Source organism: Narcine bancroftii, chromosome 3 (genome assembly GCF_036971445.1).
Source record: "Narcine bancroftii isolate sNarBan1 chromosome 3, sNarBan1.hap1, whole genome shotgun sequence".
NCBI classification, from domain to species: domain Eukaryota; kingdom Metazoa; phylum Chordata; class Chondrichthyes; order Torpediniformes; family Narcinidae; genus Narcine; species Narcine bancroftii.
Window position 1 is genome coordinate 8,942,685 of NC_091471.1, and position 16,775 is coordinate 8,959,459.

The following is a 16,775-nucleotide window of genomic DNA, read 5'->3' on the forward strand; positions in this document are numbered from 1 at the left end:
TAAACAAGATGCTGAATATGGTTCAAGCAAGTGCACCTGGTTGATCTACAAGTGAATATGGCTTAGAGAGCTATGAGGAATGAAACTATATGAGAGAGAGCATGAGATCCAAGACTTTGCTGGAGGGATCAAAACAAAAGAGATAATTCAGGAATATAGATCGGCTGTACATTTTGTTCTTATGGAACTTAAGCAATTTTTTCAAGTCAAGTTTATGGTCAGCTGATTATACAGGTACAACCCGACAAAACAGTGTTCTCCAGTCCTCAGTGCAAAACACGCAGACACACAACCAGTCATAGCACACATACATACAGACAATGCATATGCAGGGCCAGTGTTTCACCTATACAAATAAATAAATATTATTTCATGAATATGAGTCTCAGATTGTTAGTGTGAGCAGTTCCTTTGGTCATTCAGCATTCTCACTGACTGTGGGATGAAGCTATTCCTCAGCTTAGTGGTACTGGCTCTGTTACTCTTGTATCTTGTTCTAAGGTTTGTGCCTTATCTTGCCTGCAGTGTCACTCACTGCCCGTCAACAATCGCTGTGTGCTGGGACAGGAGGCTGAGTTCCCTGCACCTAAAACCATGCCGCTGAACTATTCTACCTGATACCACTTACTCCTGACACTAGTTCTGTTAAAGACTGCCATCAGATCAAAGAAGAAGTGATTAATAAGAGAAGCAAAAAAAAAAATTGAAAAAGCAACTTGAACATTGAAATAAATTGTAATAAGGGTGGTAGATAACAGTGCCTTTGAAGCTCTCTTGGTTATTACTGTCCAAATTTTGTTTTACCTCGCTTTGTGCACAGGACCCATCTCTGTGGACAGATTAAAGGAGCCCATATCTGTCGACCATCAATAATGGAGCTCACTGTCATTTTTACATTCCTTTTAATCTTTACAGTATGCAGGCACACTTTAATCTTTCCTTAATTCTCCATGTGTTCATCTGAACCCACCGAGTGAAATTGTTTATTTACCCGACGCAGGTACGCACTCAAACAGGAACCTCTCCTTCTGCAATCATCTCCTTTACTCTTGTCCCCTCGTGTTCTCCATTGTGAGAGAAGGGCTCATCACCTAGAAATCGGCCCCTGGTCGGTGGCGATGCACTTTATGGTAGCACATTGTATTTTACTTGGTTGAATAAATTCCCTTCTTAAACTGGTTACAATTGAGGAATAAGTACAGGTCGTCCTCAACCTGCAACTGGAATTGGAATCAAAGGATAGGTCATAACTCAAATTAGTTGTACTTTGGATTGCATTTCTTAACGAGGTATTACAGCAAATTTTTTTTAATTCAAAAAATGAACCTTTAATGAAGAATCTCAGTATTTTTTTTAAAATGTGGTCGTACGTGCGGATCGACGTAACTCACGTAGGTCATAAGTTGAAAACTACCTGGATTGGCCCTGCCAGTCAGGAGAAGCATCCTTGCTCTTCTTTGAAGTGGCGCTGTGTGATGTGTGCTCTGCCGAAGACAGATGGAGCCTGTGATTGAAATGGCATCCAAAGGACGACACCTGCTGATGAAAGAACAGGGGTCATTCAGCTCCCCTGGAGGCCCAGCGCCTTTAAGGGTGGGCCACGGACTGAAATCATAAAATATCTTTTTTATGTAGTCAGTAGGAGAGACGTGCAGAAGAAACCGACTAAACTTTACTACTTCACAGGACAGGGGGCCCCTCAACATTGAGCTGAGTCCAAAGTGGGCCTGCCACAAAAATATGGTTGAGACTGGCTGGTCTAGGTTATAAACTTGGTTGTTTGTCGTGGGACCCTGAATCTTCTAATTCAACTACTGCAGCTACAGCCATGCCCATTTTGTTAACGTCAGTGAACACAAGGAGCCCCGTGCCCAAGATGGCGATGCCCATTGTTGGCACCCCAGACCACGAGGGCATCTTGGAAGCAGCGGACCAGCGCAGAGCACCAGAGCCGGTGGTCACCACCCTGCTGAGAGGAAACCCAGCAGCGCAGGAGGCCACAGCAACGGAACAGCAAGGAATTGAAAAGGATTCACACCAGGCAGCTGACTCGTAGGAACTAGAATCGTGTGAGAGCTGAAGGTAGGAAGTGCTCTTGAAAGAGCTTCAGAACAAGGGCCGGGGATGCTGGAACTTGGGTTCACCGCTGGAACAGAGTGATGGTACAGGATACTATCACCAATGTATATATTTGCATATAGTAATAGTGATTGGCTGAGAGCCGTAGCCACGCCTACTGGCAGGTCATAAAGGGCTGCTCCTTACCAGACCCAGGTCAGTCTGGACTGGTCGACCTCGATGTTCTACGCTCTAGTCTTTTGTTGATAAAAACCTTGCTTTGAGTCAACAAGTCTTTGAGTCATTCGACACGCTACAAACAGACTGGAGACCATGTGGCGACGGAGGTTACAGGAATCAGAGGAGGTGGTGGGAAGAACTCCCTGACACCTCTCCTCTTCCCAGCAGGGGTGCCAGACTAATGCCGCCTCTGTCTAGAGTGGCTAGATGTCTGGTTTTAGGCCAGACAGTCAAGCTTTTGAGCCCTCTGTCCTCACTTCGAGTGGGACATTAATTTCTCCACTATTTGGGGATATATCTTTTAATTTCTGCCTGCGCCATATGAGCGATAAGTGGGAGGTTTGACGGCGGCAGTTGAAGGTTCATGGCAGGTAAGCCTGTCCCCACCCCCCAACCAGCTAACTCTGCATGTCCTTCGTTTTGATGTTTGAAATGGCTACCTGAATTCTGCCTGATATCATGGATAAACAAAAATAATAAAGGATCCAGAACCTGCAAGGAATCGATCACCAACATCAAGGGTCTTGCCTTAGTATTAACCAATTACAACCACTCATCCTGCTACAATTTAACACTCATTCTCCAGCAAATTATCCCTCATCCTACTACATTTTAACCCCTCAATCTGCGACAATTTAACCCTCATCCTGCTACAATTTAACCTTAATCCTGCTACAATTTAACCCTCCTCCTGCTACAATTTAACCCTCCTCCTGTTGTAATTTAATCTTCACCCTGCTACAATTTAACCATCATCCTGCTACAATTTAACCCTCCTCCTGCTACAATTTAACCCTCCTCCTGTTGTAATTTAATCTTCACCCTGCTACAATTTAACCATCATCCTGCTACAATTTAACCCTCCTCCTGCTACAATTTAACCCTCCTCCTGCTACAATTTAACCATCATACTGCTACAATTTAACCCTCATCCTGCTACAATTTAACCCTCCTCCTGCTACAATTTAACCATCATACTGCTACAATTTAACCATCATCCTGCTACAATTTAACCCTCATCCTGCTACAATTTAACCCTCCTCCTGCTACAATTTAACCCTCATCCTGCTACAATTTAACCATCATACTGCTACAATTTAACCATCATACTGCTACAATTTAACCATCATACTGCTACAATTTAACCCTCATCCTGCTACAATTTAACCCTCCTCCTGCTACAATTTAACCCTCCTCCTGCTGTAATTTAACCTTCACCCTGCTACAATTTAACCATCATACTGCTACAATTTAACCCTCCTCCTGCTACAATTTAACCCTCATCCTGTTGTATTTTAACCCTCATCCTGCTGCAATTTAACTCACTGAAATGATATAATTTGGCAATCTGAGCTTTCCCATTATTGATTCATCCTTCATGTTACCTGAAACAAAAATGTTGGAAGTACTCAACGTGAAATGCAGCATCTATCGAGAGAGAATTAGTGCAATTATTTTGTATCATTATCCTTTCACTTGACCAAGTTATCTACCTAAATATCTCCATTTTCTTTTGTCTAATTATCATTTTCTATCTTGTTCCTGCTCTATCTTGTCCTGATCATCTCCCTTCCATATCCTGCATATCTCTGTCATTCCTGTATTGTCCTGTAGAGAAGGATAAGGACTGGGTGACCAACAGTAAGAGAAGTAGTAGGAAGGTAGTCCAAGAGTCTCCTGGGGTCATCTCCCTGCAGGACAGATATGCTGTTGGGGGAGATGGCTCACCAGGAGTAGGCAGCAGTAGCCAGGTTCATGGCAATGTGGGTGGTGCTGCTGTCCAAGAGAGCAGGAAAAAGAGTGGTAGGGCAATAGTCATAGGGGATTCCATTGTCAGGGGAATAGATTGGAGTTTCTGTGGCCACAAACAAGACACCCAGATGGTGTGTTGCCTCCCTGGTGCAAGAGTCAAGGATGTCTCGGAGCGGCTGCAGGACATTCTGGAAGGGGAGAGAGAACAGCCAGTTGTCGTGGTTCATATCAGTACCAACGACTAAGGAAGAAAAAAGGGATGAGGTCCTACATGATGAATTTAGGGATTTAGGAAGTAAAATGAGGAGTAGGGCCTCTAAGGTAACAATATCTGGATTGTTACCCGTGCCTCGAGCTAGTCCGAGTAGGAACAACAAGATAGCTAGAATGAATTTGTGGCTTGAAAGGTGGTGTACAGGTGAAGGTTTCAGATTCTTGGAACATTGGTTCTGGGGCAGATGGAACTGGTACAGTCAGGACGGTCTCCATCTGAGCAGGGCCAGGACCAATGTTCTTGGGGATTTTTTCGCTAACGCTGTTGGGGAAGGTTTAAACTAATGTGGCAGAGGAATGAGACCAAGTCCAGAGAGTCAGAGGAGTGTAAAATGAGAATAGAAGCAAAAGGTAGCAAGGTGAAAAGCATTAGTGGCAGGCAAGTAAAAGCGCGGTGGGGGGGGGGGGGGTGGGGGGGATATCAAAAAGAGCTATTTATTTACATAATGGTAAAAGGGATAAGAGTGTGGCTAAAGAAAGACTGAAGGCTTCGTGTCTCAATGCAAGGAGCATTCATAATAAAGTGGAGGAATTGAATGTGGAGATAGCTATTAATAAACTATGATATAGTTGGGATCAATGAGACGTGGTTTCGGGGAGAACATGACTGGGAGCTCAACATTCAGCCCTGTGCAATGAAGCCTGCACCAGTTTTGAAGACGGGCACTGCCAAAAACTGGTGGTTTGTTGAGAAAGACTTAGAAGATTTTCCAGAGGATAGATCTGTTGAGTTGCAATTGGAATTGGAAGACGAAAGAAAGAAACATAAATTTGAGTTGAGGAGATGACAATATGAGGCAGACCGAACTGAAAAGCTAAAAGAAGAGGCTGTAAAGCAAAGAGAAGAGGCTGAAAAACAGAAAATATATCAGGCAGAGGAATCTGAAAAAAGGAGTTAGAGTGGCTGCTGCATTCATGAGCACCGCCATCTTACTGTGGCCCTGTAGCCGACTGCTAAAAAGAAAAACACACACATGCAGTGTGGGAGGTTACTCTCTGAGATTTATTGAGGCTGGAAAGGCTCCTTTTATACAGTTGGAGTTCCTGCCGTTTGTTTGATTGGCTAACAATAGCGGGTGGGAACATTCTTGCACATGAATACCTTTTTCCCCAGCCTGTTATTGATCTGTTAGCTGGGCAGTTTGGCCAGTGCCATTTTAGGGCTGCTGGTTTTGTACCACTCCAGCTTTCAACCACGCCGGTTCGCTGTGTCAAGGGTCATGTTACTGTGTGTTATGCTGCTGTTTACTACCGTGCGATATGCTGGCCCAATCTCCATGGTGGTGGTCCGCCACGGGCCAACTATCTCCATCTTAATTAACAGCCTTCTGTGGCAGTGGCCTATCAACTTCATTGGGAAGGAATGGGATACGAATTGGAAAGTCTCTTGCAGGGCTGTGGCTCCCTTGTACCTGTTGCCCTTACAACAAATAAGTATCCTCAGTTGATCAAAGGATAAAACTAATAACATTACCACAAAAACATTAATTTTAATTTAGAGATACTGCATGGTAACAGGCTCTTCCAGCACATGGGCTCACACTGGCTAAATTCACCAAGTAGCCTACAATCCCTGTATGTTTTGAAAGGTGGGAGGAAACCAGAGCATCCAGAGGAAACTCACACAGACACAGGCGGTGTACAAACATCTGGATGAAACCCACGCAGACATGGCGGAATGTAAAAACATCTGGAGGAAACCCACACAGACACAGGGGGGTGTACAAACATCTGGAGGAAACCCATACAGACATGGCGGGATGTAAAAAGATCTGAAGGAAACCCATACAGACACCGCGGTACGTAAAAAGACCTGGAGGAAATGCACGCAGACACGGGGGGGCACATACAAACATCTGGAGGAAACCCACGCAGACACGGGGAGACATACAAACATCTGTAGGAAACCCACACAGATACAAGGAGGGGGGAATACAAACATTTGGAGGAAACCCACGCGGATACAGGAACAAACACCTGACGGACAGTGCCGGATTCGAACACCGGTCACTGGTGCAGTCATCAATGAGCACCGACTGCTACACCAACCATGCCGCTGAGTACTGAGAACATTAAGCTGAAAAGGTTTCAGAATTTGGCAAAGGAGGAGTAAGGCATTGATAAAGAACGTGTAACGGGAAAGGGGTCGATCAAGAAACATCGAAGACACATGTTAAAAGGAAGATGATTAAAGTGATTATGGGTCCCTAAAAACTGATGTATGAAAAATTATATTGGGCAATATGGAAATGGAAGAGAAAATTATATCAATATTTTGATCCGTCTTCAAGGATGAAGACACAAAAAATCTCCCAGAAATAATGGTGAACCGTGAATGAGGAATTGAAGGAAATTAATATTGATTAAAAATAATGTGTAGCAAAAGTTAAAGAGTTTGTATTTTGAATATTTAAGGAATAAGGGGCCATGTTTAGTGCAGGAAAGTGGTGCTGAGGTTACAAAATGGAGTTGAATTTACTCGACTGTGGGGCCAAATGGATTACTTCTATTTTTTGTAAAGCTCCAGGATCTGACAACCTGTGTTGAGAGTGGCAGGCATGGAATTCTTGGAGGCACTGGTGGTCATCTTTATTGAGAGGTGCGGCTGGCTCAACGAGCTTCACTTCTCATGTTCTATGCTCAACTGAACCTCGTCCTGGCAACATCCTGGTGAATCTCCTCTACACTCCTTCCAGCAGGGACATCCTTCCTGTAGTTGGGCCACCAGAAATGCACACAGTCCTGACTTGCTCTAGTGGAATGGTTCTCAAACTTTCTCTATGTCATAAGTGCTCTGTGGTTAGTAAGGAATTTCTTAATGCGGTATGTTAGTGAAATAAAATGTTAAGAACCACTGGTGTAGATTATTATATATGAGTGTGGTAAATCACTGTATATTTAATTGTCTGGGCACACCCATTGGCTGACTGTACTTGTGGCTCGACCCACGGACTCCTGAATAAAGGTAACTGTTCCACAACCCCCTCCCCAGTTCAAGACAGTCGACCAGTATGGACGTGCCTCTGTTCTATGGTGAATAAAACCCTGTCAGTTTTACATAATTTCCAATCTTTTCAAGTTATTGATGGTGCATCAATATGGGTCTGGTCTCCCCATCTAGGATAGAAGCTACTGGTGATCAGTGAAGATTCTCCAGATTGATTTGCGTGATTAGGTGTGGAGGGATGTTGATAGATGAGGACAGTTGAAGGAGACATAATCTCATTAAAGCATAACAAATTATCTCAGGGTTGATGCAGGGATGTTACTTGAACTGGCGTGCATTGAATCAAAGGTCACAGTTTCAAAATAAGAGATCAGCCACATGGGACTCATGGAGAAGAAATCTCTTCACCATTGTTCAGTGATAGATGCTGCTTTCTGGTGCTCGTGATGTTGCTGGCAAAATTAACAACTCTCTGGAGCTTTTTCATGTCCTAAATATTGGCACCTCCATACCAGACAGTGATGCAACCAGCCAGAATGCTCTCCACGGTACACCTGTAGAAGTTTTCAAGAGTCTTTGGCAACATACAGAATTTCCTCAAACACTTCACAAGGTGAAGCTGCTTCTTCGTGATTGCATCAACATGGAGGCTCCAGGACAGATCCTCAGGGATGTTGACACCCAGGAATTTGAAGTTCATGACTGTGATAGTACAGATCTATCACCAATGTACATAGTGTATATAGTTACTGTATCTAGACTGTGCTTACAGCGATTGGCTGAGAGCTAAGCCACGCCTATTGTCTGGGCCTTAAAGGGTTGTGTCCCTAGCCAGGTCGGATCATTCCGGACTGATCGACCACCTGTGAAGAGCTCCTGTCTTTTGCTAATAAAAGCCTTGGTTTGGATCAACAAGTCTTTGATTCTTTCGACGAGCTCTACAATGACCCTCTCCACTGCTGAGCCCTTGATAAGGACAAGTTTGTGTTCTCCTGACTTCCTCCCAATGACCACAGCTATCTCCTTGGTTTCTTTTGATGGTCATGTAATAAATGGAAAATGTAATGCAAGTTATAGCTCTTTAATCCGGCAACATGGGAACCTGGCCATTGCCGGACCACAGAAAATGCTGGAAAACAGAAAATGACCCCTAAGAGAAACCCCCATTAAAGCTTAAAACAGGAAATAATACTATGGAACGGCGCACGGTTGGCGTAGCAATTAGTGCAATGCTTTGACAGCGCCAGCGAGCGGGACTGGGGTTCAAGTCCCACACTGTCTGTTAAGGAGTTTGCACTAATGGCGGCAGATTCAAACGTGCTGGGCCACGGGAGTCGCCAGACCACAGAGAGGGACAACCTGAAGCTTCCTTTAGTCTACCAGAAGGATGAGCCAGATGATAAAGTCCAAAGCGTCTACTCCTATTTCTAGTGTAACAGTAGCAGTAAATGGGCTTGGGACGTGTCAAGGAAATCTTGGCAAATTGCCTCATTTACCTCACGCAGTTCATCTAGTCACAGTGGGCTGGAGGTCAAGTGAGCAAATGCTCGGGGTGTTGGAAAAGGTGCAGGTACCCTTGTCCTGGGCAGGGACACACATAAATGGTATTGGTGCTGCGCTCATCTCAGCGAGCGCATTCCAATGAACTGCGGGCCCACATCAATGGCCTGGTTTGTTAACTACTGAAACAAACCTCATCTCATTACATCTCATTTAAAGTCAAAACAAAACCTGAAAGGTTAAAGTACTCGGAACATCAAACAGAGTTCCTTCCTAATCCGTACATCCTGTGGCTTTCCTTTTAAAATATAACATGCCTGTAAGATCCCACTGAGGGCCAGCTCCACTCCTGAAAGGAACAGGCAAAGCATTCCACAGATTGGTATTCTGAGATGAAGAAGGCTTAATAGCCCGTGGATATAATGTTGAGTCCTGTTTGCATTTCAGATTTCAATACACACTTGAAAATTTGACCAGTGTGCCTTCAAAGTTAATGGGACTGGATAAAGGTATAACACCAGTGAACGCCCTCAGTAAATTCAGCTGTGAAAGCACTTGGCGATTTCTTTTCACACACAAGTGGCTGAGAGTTGACAGAGGTATGGCCTCTGTGATTTTCATTTGTTGTGACTTTTTTTTCTCTCCGTTTGTTTTCACATAAGGCAAAGGTGATTCAGCATTCCCAAGCTGGGTTCAACACACAGCAAAGCTCTCTCTGCATTGTTTCATCAAACATGGCTTAGAAAGGTGCCACATGGATTAGATACAGTGTAAAGCACCACTTGCCCTGTCCCCATGGCAGGGGCAGCATGGTGAGCTGCCTCTTTTCACAGCCCCATCAAACGCAGGGCAGATAGAGATGGCGTTAATTTGAAAGTCAGACGCCATTTGTGCACCATTTTCTTTTCTTATTTGCTGATTACGGCCATAGCTCTGTAATCTTGGCACCAGTCAGTCTTAGCTGCTAACTATTAGAGGCACAGAGTATTAAAGCACAGAAGCAGGCCCCTTCTGCCCTTCTAGCCTGTCCCAAACCATTCATTTTTTTGCCTAGTCCCACTGACCTGCACCCAATCTGTAGCCCTCCATACCTCTCCCATCCATGAACCTGTCCAAATTCTTGTTAAAATTAAGCCCGCCACTCGTTCCACACACTCCCACCACTCTCTGTGTGAAGAGTTTCCCCCTCATAATCCCTCTAAACTTTGCAGCTTTCACCCGTTTCCCAGGGCCTCTGGTTTCCTCAGAGGGAAAAGCCTATCTGCGTTTACACTTTCTGTCCCCCTCATAATTTTAAACACTAATATCATGCAGTAAAGTCTAACAACTTCTCAATACGAATGATCCAGTCATTATGATGGCGTTTGATTGAGAACAAAAAAAATTGTCAAGAATCTAGCAAGGATTGAGCATAGGAGTTTGATAAGAGATTGAATCGAGGGGCAGCAGACTGCTGGAGACTGGCTGAAGGGGCACCAGGTATCGGAACCAAGATGCCAGAGGGGGGGGGGGCCAAGGGTGACAGAGGTTTGGATCAGGATTTCTGGCTGCTGGTGGTTTGGACTGAAGGCTGTGTGGCTGCCGGGGCTTTGGGAGCGCGGGAGGCAAATCTGTTGATACTCAGTGTCTCGGGGCGGGGGGGAGGGTGGGGGGACTCTCTTATACTTCTTTGTCCAAAAGAAATTTTGTGAAATATCACATGTTCTGTTTTATTACATGATAATAGAATAACCTTGAATCTTGACTTGATTTGGGGGGGGGGGTATAGTTCTCTGAAGGCAGATCTGGAGGAACGGAGATAGAGGGAAAAGAAAAGTGAGAGACAGAACAAAGTGATCTAGAGAAATGGGGGGGGGGGGGGTAAGGGGGGTGGAGTTACAGAAACCAGAGAAGTCAATGTTAATGCTATCCGGTTGGAGGGTGCCCAGATGCAATATGAGGTGTTGTTGGTCCAATTTGCGGGTGGGCTCAGTCTGCCAGTGACAGGCATGTCGGCAAGGAATAGGGCGAGGAATTGAAATGGCTGGCCACTGGGAGGTTCATGCTATGACGATGGACAGAGCGTGTAATCTTTGCATGCACGGAGCAGAACAGCCTTGCTCTCAGTGTGGGAGGGAGTGAGAGAGGGGTGAGACATAAGCCACTTTCAGGTGGAATCGTCTGGAGAATGCGGCTTTGAGGTGGGTGTCTGCGAAGGGACGTTCAGATGGCAGCGCTGAAGGCAGTGTTCTGCCACCTGAAAGGTCCGAAGTGGGGAGAGGTGCCATGGAGCAAGCGCCGGCTCCTGAGTCAGGGCAGGGGCAGTCGTCTGACAGCTCGCCTCCCCACTGCCTGACACCCCCATCCCCAGCCCTGATGTCCCGTGCCAGCCTCCCCAGCGCTGACATCCCAGACCAGATGCCCCAGCCCTGACGTCCCGCGTCAGGGGACTGTCAGGCAGCAGGGACTGCTAGGCACCTGAAAGCTACTAGCTGGCTTTGCCTGGTGCTGCTTTCAGGTGCAACGGGGATTCTCTGAGCCAGAGAATATACTTACAAGAGGAGCGTTAGGTAAGTGCTCCTCCTGGCCAGGTTCTCCACTTTCAGGTGGCCACCCAAGCCGCATTGGGGTAGAATAGGCACCTTTACAGTCGGGTATTCTGGCCACCTGAAAACGGCTACAGACTTCAGTTCCAGAGGTACAAGCTGGCAAGCTTTGGAAGACGGCCTGGTCAAAGGAGAGGACTGGATGTCTGGTTCTTCCCTTTGAATAGGAGAAACAGAAAGGAACTCTATGGTGACCTGAAAGAAAGAGGTTATCATCTGGAGAACCCTGAAAGGGGCAAGTTTCGTCAGCAAGACACTGGAGTGGCTGATAAAAAAGGAATCAGTTGTGGATGTCCTGGAACGAGAAAACTCTCTCTGAAAACCAACAAGAACCCTCCTGAGTGGTAACCATCTACCTGTTAAGCACCAAAGCCTGGTGAACTGTATTAATGTTAACTTCTGTGCACAGTATAAGCATTGCCTGCAACCAGTGAGATTGGACTGTGAACCAAAGAACTTTGCTGAACTTACACATACATTGCACACACCTCCGATAAGAATTAGAAGGGGGGGGGGGGAAGGGTAAGGTTAAGTGAGTTAATAGAGATGTGAAAGTTTGATTCTATTTTCATGTTCAAAGATAATTAAAAGCAACTTTTGTTTAAGTAACCCTTTGTCGTGGTGCATATCTATTGCTGCTGGGTTTTGGGGTCCTTGTAACAGTTGTATTTTCCTAACTTCTTCCTGAAGTCCACAATCATCTCTTTAGTTTTGCTGATGTTGAGAGCAACGTTGTTGTCATTACACCATTTAACGAGCTGATCTCTCTCCCTCCTGTTCACTTCCTCATTGCTTTTTGTGATTCTACCGACAACTGTGGTGTCATCAGGAAACTTGCAAATGGAATTGGAACTGTGCCTGGCCACACAGTCATGGGTGTATAATGAGGAGAGCAGTGGGCTAAGCACTCATCCTTGGGGGATGCCTGTGTTGATAATCAATGCGGATGAGATGTTGTTTCCAATTCGTACTGACTGTGGTCTCCGATGAGGAAGTCAAGTTGCAGAGTGGGGTACAGAAGCCTAGCGTTTGTAGCTTCTTGACCAGCACTGAGGGAATAATAATATTGAAGACAGAGCTGTAGTCGATGAAGAGCCGCCGTATGTATGAATTGCTGTTTTCGAGGTGATTCAGAACTGAGTGGAGAGCCAGCGAAATTGGATGGGAGAGGTATGGAGGGCTATGGGCTGGGTGCAGGCAAAAAAAAATGGATCAGCACAGACTAGAAGGGCCAAAGAGGTCTTTTTCTATGGCTCTAAAATGACAAGTTGTAATTAACACATTAATAGCTCAAAAACAGTATTTTTTCCACAAACTGACAAAGATTCATACACAAGAGTATCATTAAATGAATGGGCCATTTAACATTCTGACCCATCTACTTATGCTCAATGGCTACGTGACATCACGTCACGTTTAAACTTAGAGAATATGCTCAATTTCCGATTTGAATGTAAATTTTCAAACAGCGTGGGGACCATTTTGAATTACTTTTATAATCTTTGATTTTGTTCTGAAGGTAGAAATCGATGCGGACTAGAGGGACCGAGATGGCCTGTTTCCGTACTGTAATTGTTATCCGGTTATATGTTCTAACTGTTGACTAATGAGGTAATTCATCTCTCTGAGAAGAATTCCATCTTCCTTTTCCTTTTTGTTTTGGTCAATCAGTTTCTTTCTTGGTTGCTGGTTTAGATTTTCCTTTTTTTCCGTAATAAATTATTTATAAAAACATCCTGACCCAAAGAAATTAAGTCTTTTTCAGTTCTAAAACTTTGAGGCAACTACCATTAATCCACAGAATTAAGCATATCAACCAGGTTCATAAATTAATTGGAGTGTTTTTGATTCAGGGAAAATTAATCATTGATTTCTTTCTCTTGCTTTGTGTGATTTTCCCACTTTTCATACTCATGATCACAAATAAACTTTTGTTATGGAACAAGTAGCCATCCAATGTTTGAGGCACCATATATACACTTGTAATAGTTGATACCATGTAAAGGTCGACCCCTCCCCACTACATTTGGTCCTGGGTGCCCACCCACTGGAGCTCCTGACACCCTTATCACAGACTCTCGCATAGGCCTTGGAAGCCGTCCCATCTGAGCTCCCGATGCCCCGACCGCAGACTCTCACTTTGGCCTTGGCAGCCCGTCCATCTGAGCTCCTGATGCTCTAACCTCAGACTCTTGCCTAGGCCTTGACAGCCAGCCCATCCAAGCATCCTGACACCCTGACTCTTGCCTAGCCCCCGACCGCCCACCCATCCGAGGTCTTGACACCCACTCCAGACCACGGACTTTCACCTAGGCCCTAAACGCCAACTCATCCAAGCTCCAGATGCCCCAAATACAGATTCACCATCCAGCCCCCACAACACACCCACCCATCCGAGCTCCCAGTGCCCTGAATGATGCAGGTACTTACCGCGATCAAAATTAGTATGCATTAGTATGCATTAGTATAATAGGTGACCCCGTAAATTTTACCCTAAAAATTGGTCCACAAAATTCGACTATTACAGGCATATAAACGGTATATCTTTGAATTTCCTGCATATCCACACAGAATCATGGCAAGTACCTTGGCTTTCTCATTAAAGAAAGGATGTGCTAACATGGAGAAACTTCAGAGGAGGTTCACAAGAATGATTCGAGGAATGAAAGGTTTATCATATGAGGAGTGTTTCACAACTTTTGGCCTTTACCTGTTGGAATTTAGGAGAATGACGGGGGCTCGCATTGAAACAACGCCTTTACAGTGCCAGCAATCAGGACCGGGGTTTAAATCCTGCGCTGTCTTCAAGGAGTTTTCACGTTCTCCCTGTGTCTGCATGAGTTTTGCTCGGGGGCTTTGGTTTCCTCCCACCGTTTGAAAAGTGCCGGGGTTGTAGGCTAATTGGCGTAAATAGACGGAACGGACTCATTGTAATGTGGTGTTAGGGGTACGTTGTAATGTGGAGTTAGGGGTACGTTGTAATGAGGTGTTAGGGGTACATTGTAATGTGGTGTTAGTGGTACGTTGTAATGTGGAGTTAGGGGTACGTTGTAATGAGGTGTTGGGGTACATTGTAATGTGGAGTTAGGGGTACGTTGTAATGAGGTGTTAGGGGTACGTTGTAATATGGTGTTAGGGGTACCTTGTAATGTGGTATTAGTGGTACGTTGTAATGTGGAGTTAGTGGCACGTTGTAATGAGGTGTTAGGGGTAAGTTGTAACGTGGTGTTAGGGGTACATTGTAATGTGGTGTTAGGGGTATGTTGTAATGTGGAGTTAGGGGTATGTTGTAATGTGGAGTTAGTGGCATGTTGTAATTATGTGTTAGGGGTACATTGTAATGTGGTGTTAGGGGTACCTTGTAATGTGGTGTTAGGGGTACGTTGTAATGTGGAGTTATGGGTACGTTGTAATGAGGTGTTAGGGGTACATTGTAATGTGGAGTTAGGGGTATGTTGTAATGTGGAGTTAGGGGTATGTTGTAATGAGGTGTTAGTGGTACGTTGTAACGTGGTGTTAGTGGTATGATGTAATGTGGAGTTAGTGGCACGTTGTAATGTTGTGTTAGGGGTACGTTGTAATGTGGCGTTAGGGGTACATTGTAATGTGGAGTTATGGGTATGTTGTAATGAGGTGTTAGGTGTATATTGTAATATGGTGTTAGGGGTACGTTGTAATGTGGTGTTAGTGGTATGTTGTAATGTGGAGTTAGGGGTACGTTGTAATGAGGTGTTAGGTGTATATTGTAATATGGTGTTAGGGGTACATTGTAATGAGGTGTTAGGGGTACATTGTAATGTGAAGTTAGGGGTACGTTGTAATGTGGAGTTAGGGGTACGTTGTAATGAGGTGTTAGGGGTAAGTTGTAATGTGGAGTTGTGTGCAGTTGATAAGACTAGAGTAGATATTACCCTGGCGCGGGACCCCCTTCGGCAATTGGTCCAATTGGCTTAAAGCCGGGCATGTGGTTGGTGGGGGGAGGGGTGGGGCGAGCAAGTCATTGGGCGTATTTAAGGCAGAGATTAGTCAGGGCATCAAATGGGGAGCAGACCAGGCACTGAGGATGACAGATCAGCTAAACTGAGGGGCAAGTTCAATGTGCTGAAAGTTTATTTCTGCTCCCGTGTCTTCAGGTCTTATGGTGTTAGGGAGCTATCCAATGTTTGAGGTATACGTTTGAATCTCCTCAATATACCCCCAGAATCATGACAAGGCCCCTTCACCAGAAGGATTCATCAGTTAAACCAGCTGATGTAGTAGCAATGAAGAAGGACGATAACTGCTGACCTTGCCAGGAATACCTTGAACAGATTGACCAGGGCAAGTTAATTCAATGGAACATGCAAAATGCTGGAAAAACTCAGCAGCTGTTGCAGCCCTTACTGAAAGCAAGAGGCCATCAAAGTCTTGAGAAGGGCTCAGGCCTGAATCTTATTGCTTTCCGCGGATGTTACGTGACTCATGCATGCCCGCTAGTTTCACACATCAAACAGCAGTGAGGAAATTAATGAGCTAGGTGCAATATCAAGATATTGGCTGAGGAATAAGAATTGGAAAGGAGCACCTTTTTTGAATGGCAGGTGGCTGGGGCGAGGTTCTTCTGTCGATAGGTGGGCGCTGGGGCGAGGTTCTTCTGTCAGTGGGTGGGTGCTGGGTCAGGGAAAAAATGTGAGACACAACAATTGAACTCTCTGGGAAGAGCTTGTGATTATGAGGGCCTTATCTTTGGTTCATATCTGATATATTTCAAAGACATCAACCAAATTGAAAATATCCTTTGAGATTCTTAACAAAATTATGGTGAGAGAGATTCAGTAACAACCTGAGGAGATAAAATAACTTTCAATTCAGGGTAGGTTCTGAGACAGAACCAATAAATGTGTTTCATCCAAAGTCAATATTGGCCCTTAATCAATTGCTAAAAAAAACAAGGTGCTGGAGGAACAGCAGGTCTATGGAGGGAAAGGGATTGCCGTATGCTCATGTAATCGTTTAAACGGTGTCATAGTCGACCCACACCTCCCTCTTTTCTGGCCCCAAAACTCAAGTAAAAGTTGACCCCCTTATTTCTTTCTCCGACACATTCCCATCCGAGCTCCCAATGCCCAGACAGAGGAACCTTGCCCCAGCTGCCCATCCACCGTCAGAGAAACCTTGTCCCAACCTCCCACCCACCAAAAGAGCAACCTCGCCCCAGCACCCACCCACCGACAGAAGAACCTCGCCCCAGCCACCTGCCTTTCAAAAAAGGAACTTCTCCCCAGCCGTCCACCCACTGACAGAGGAACCTTGTCCCAGCCACCTGCCTACCCAGAGCACCCATTGCCCCAGCCGCCTGCACATCCGAACTCCCGACCATAGATCCTCTTCCAGGCTGCTCACCCATCCGAACTCCAGACCACGGATCCTCGCCCCCGACC

At 45.3% G+C, this 16,775-nt stretch overlaps 1 long non-coding RNA gene across 1 annotated transcript; it reads right to left on the minus strand.

The window, feature by feature from the left end:
• Positions 1 to 930: 930 nt before the first annotated feature.
• Positions 931 to 2,139, minus strand: LOC138756045 (uncharacterized). Its single transcript, XR_011352695.1, has 3 exons — positions 2,039 to 2,139; positions 1,415 to 1,539; positions 931 to 1,220 (listed from the first exon to the last, which is right to left on the minus strand). It is a non-coding gene; the product is annotated as an uncharacterized lncRNA (long non-coding RNA).
• Between the last annotated feature and the right edge of the window lie 14,636 nt (positions 2,140 to 16,775).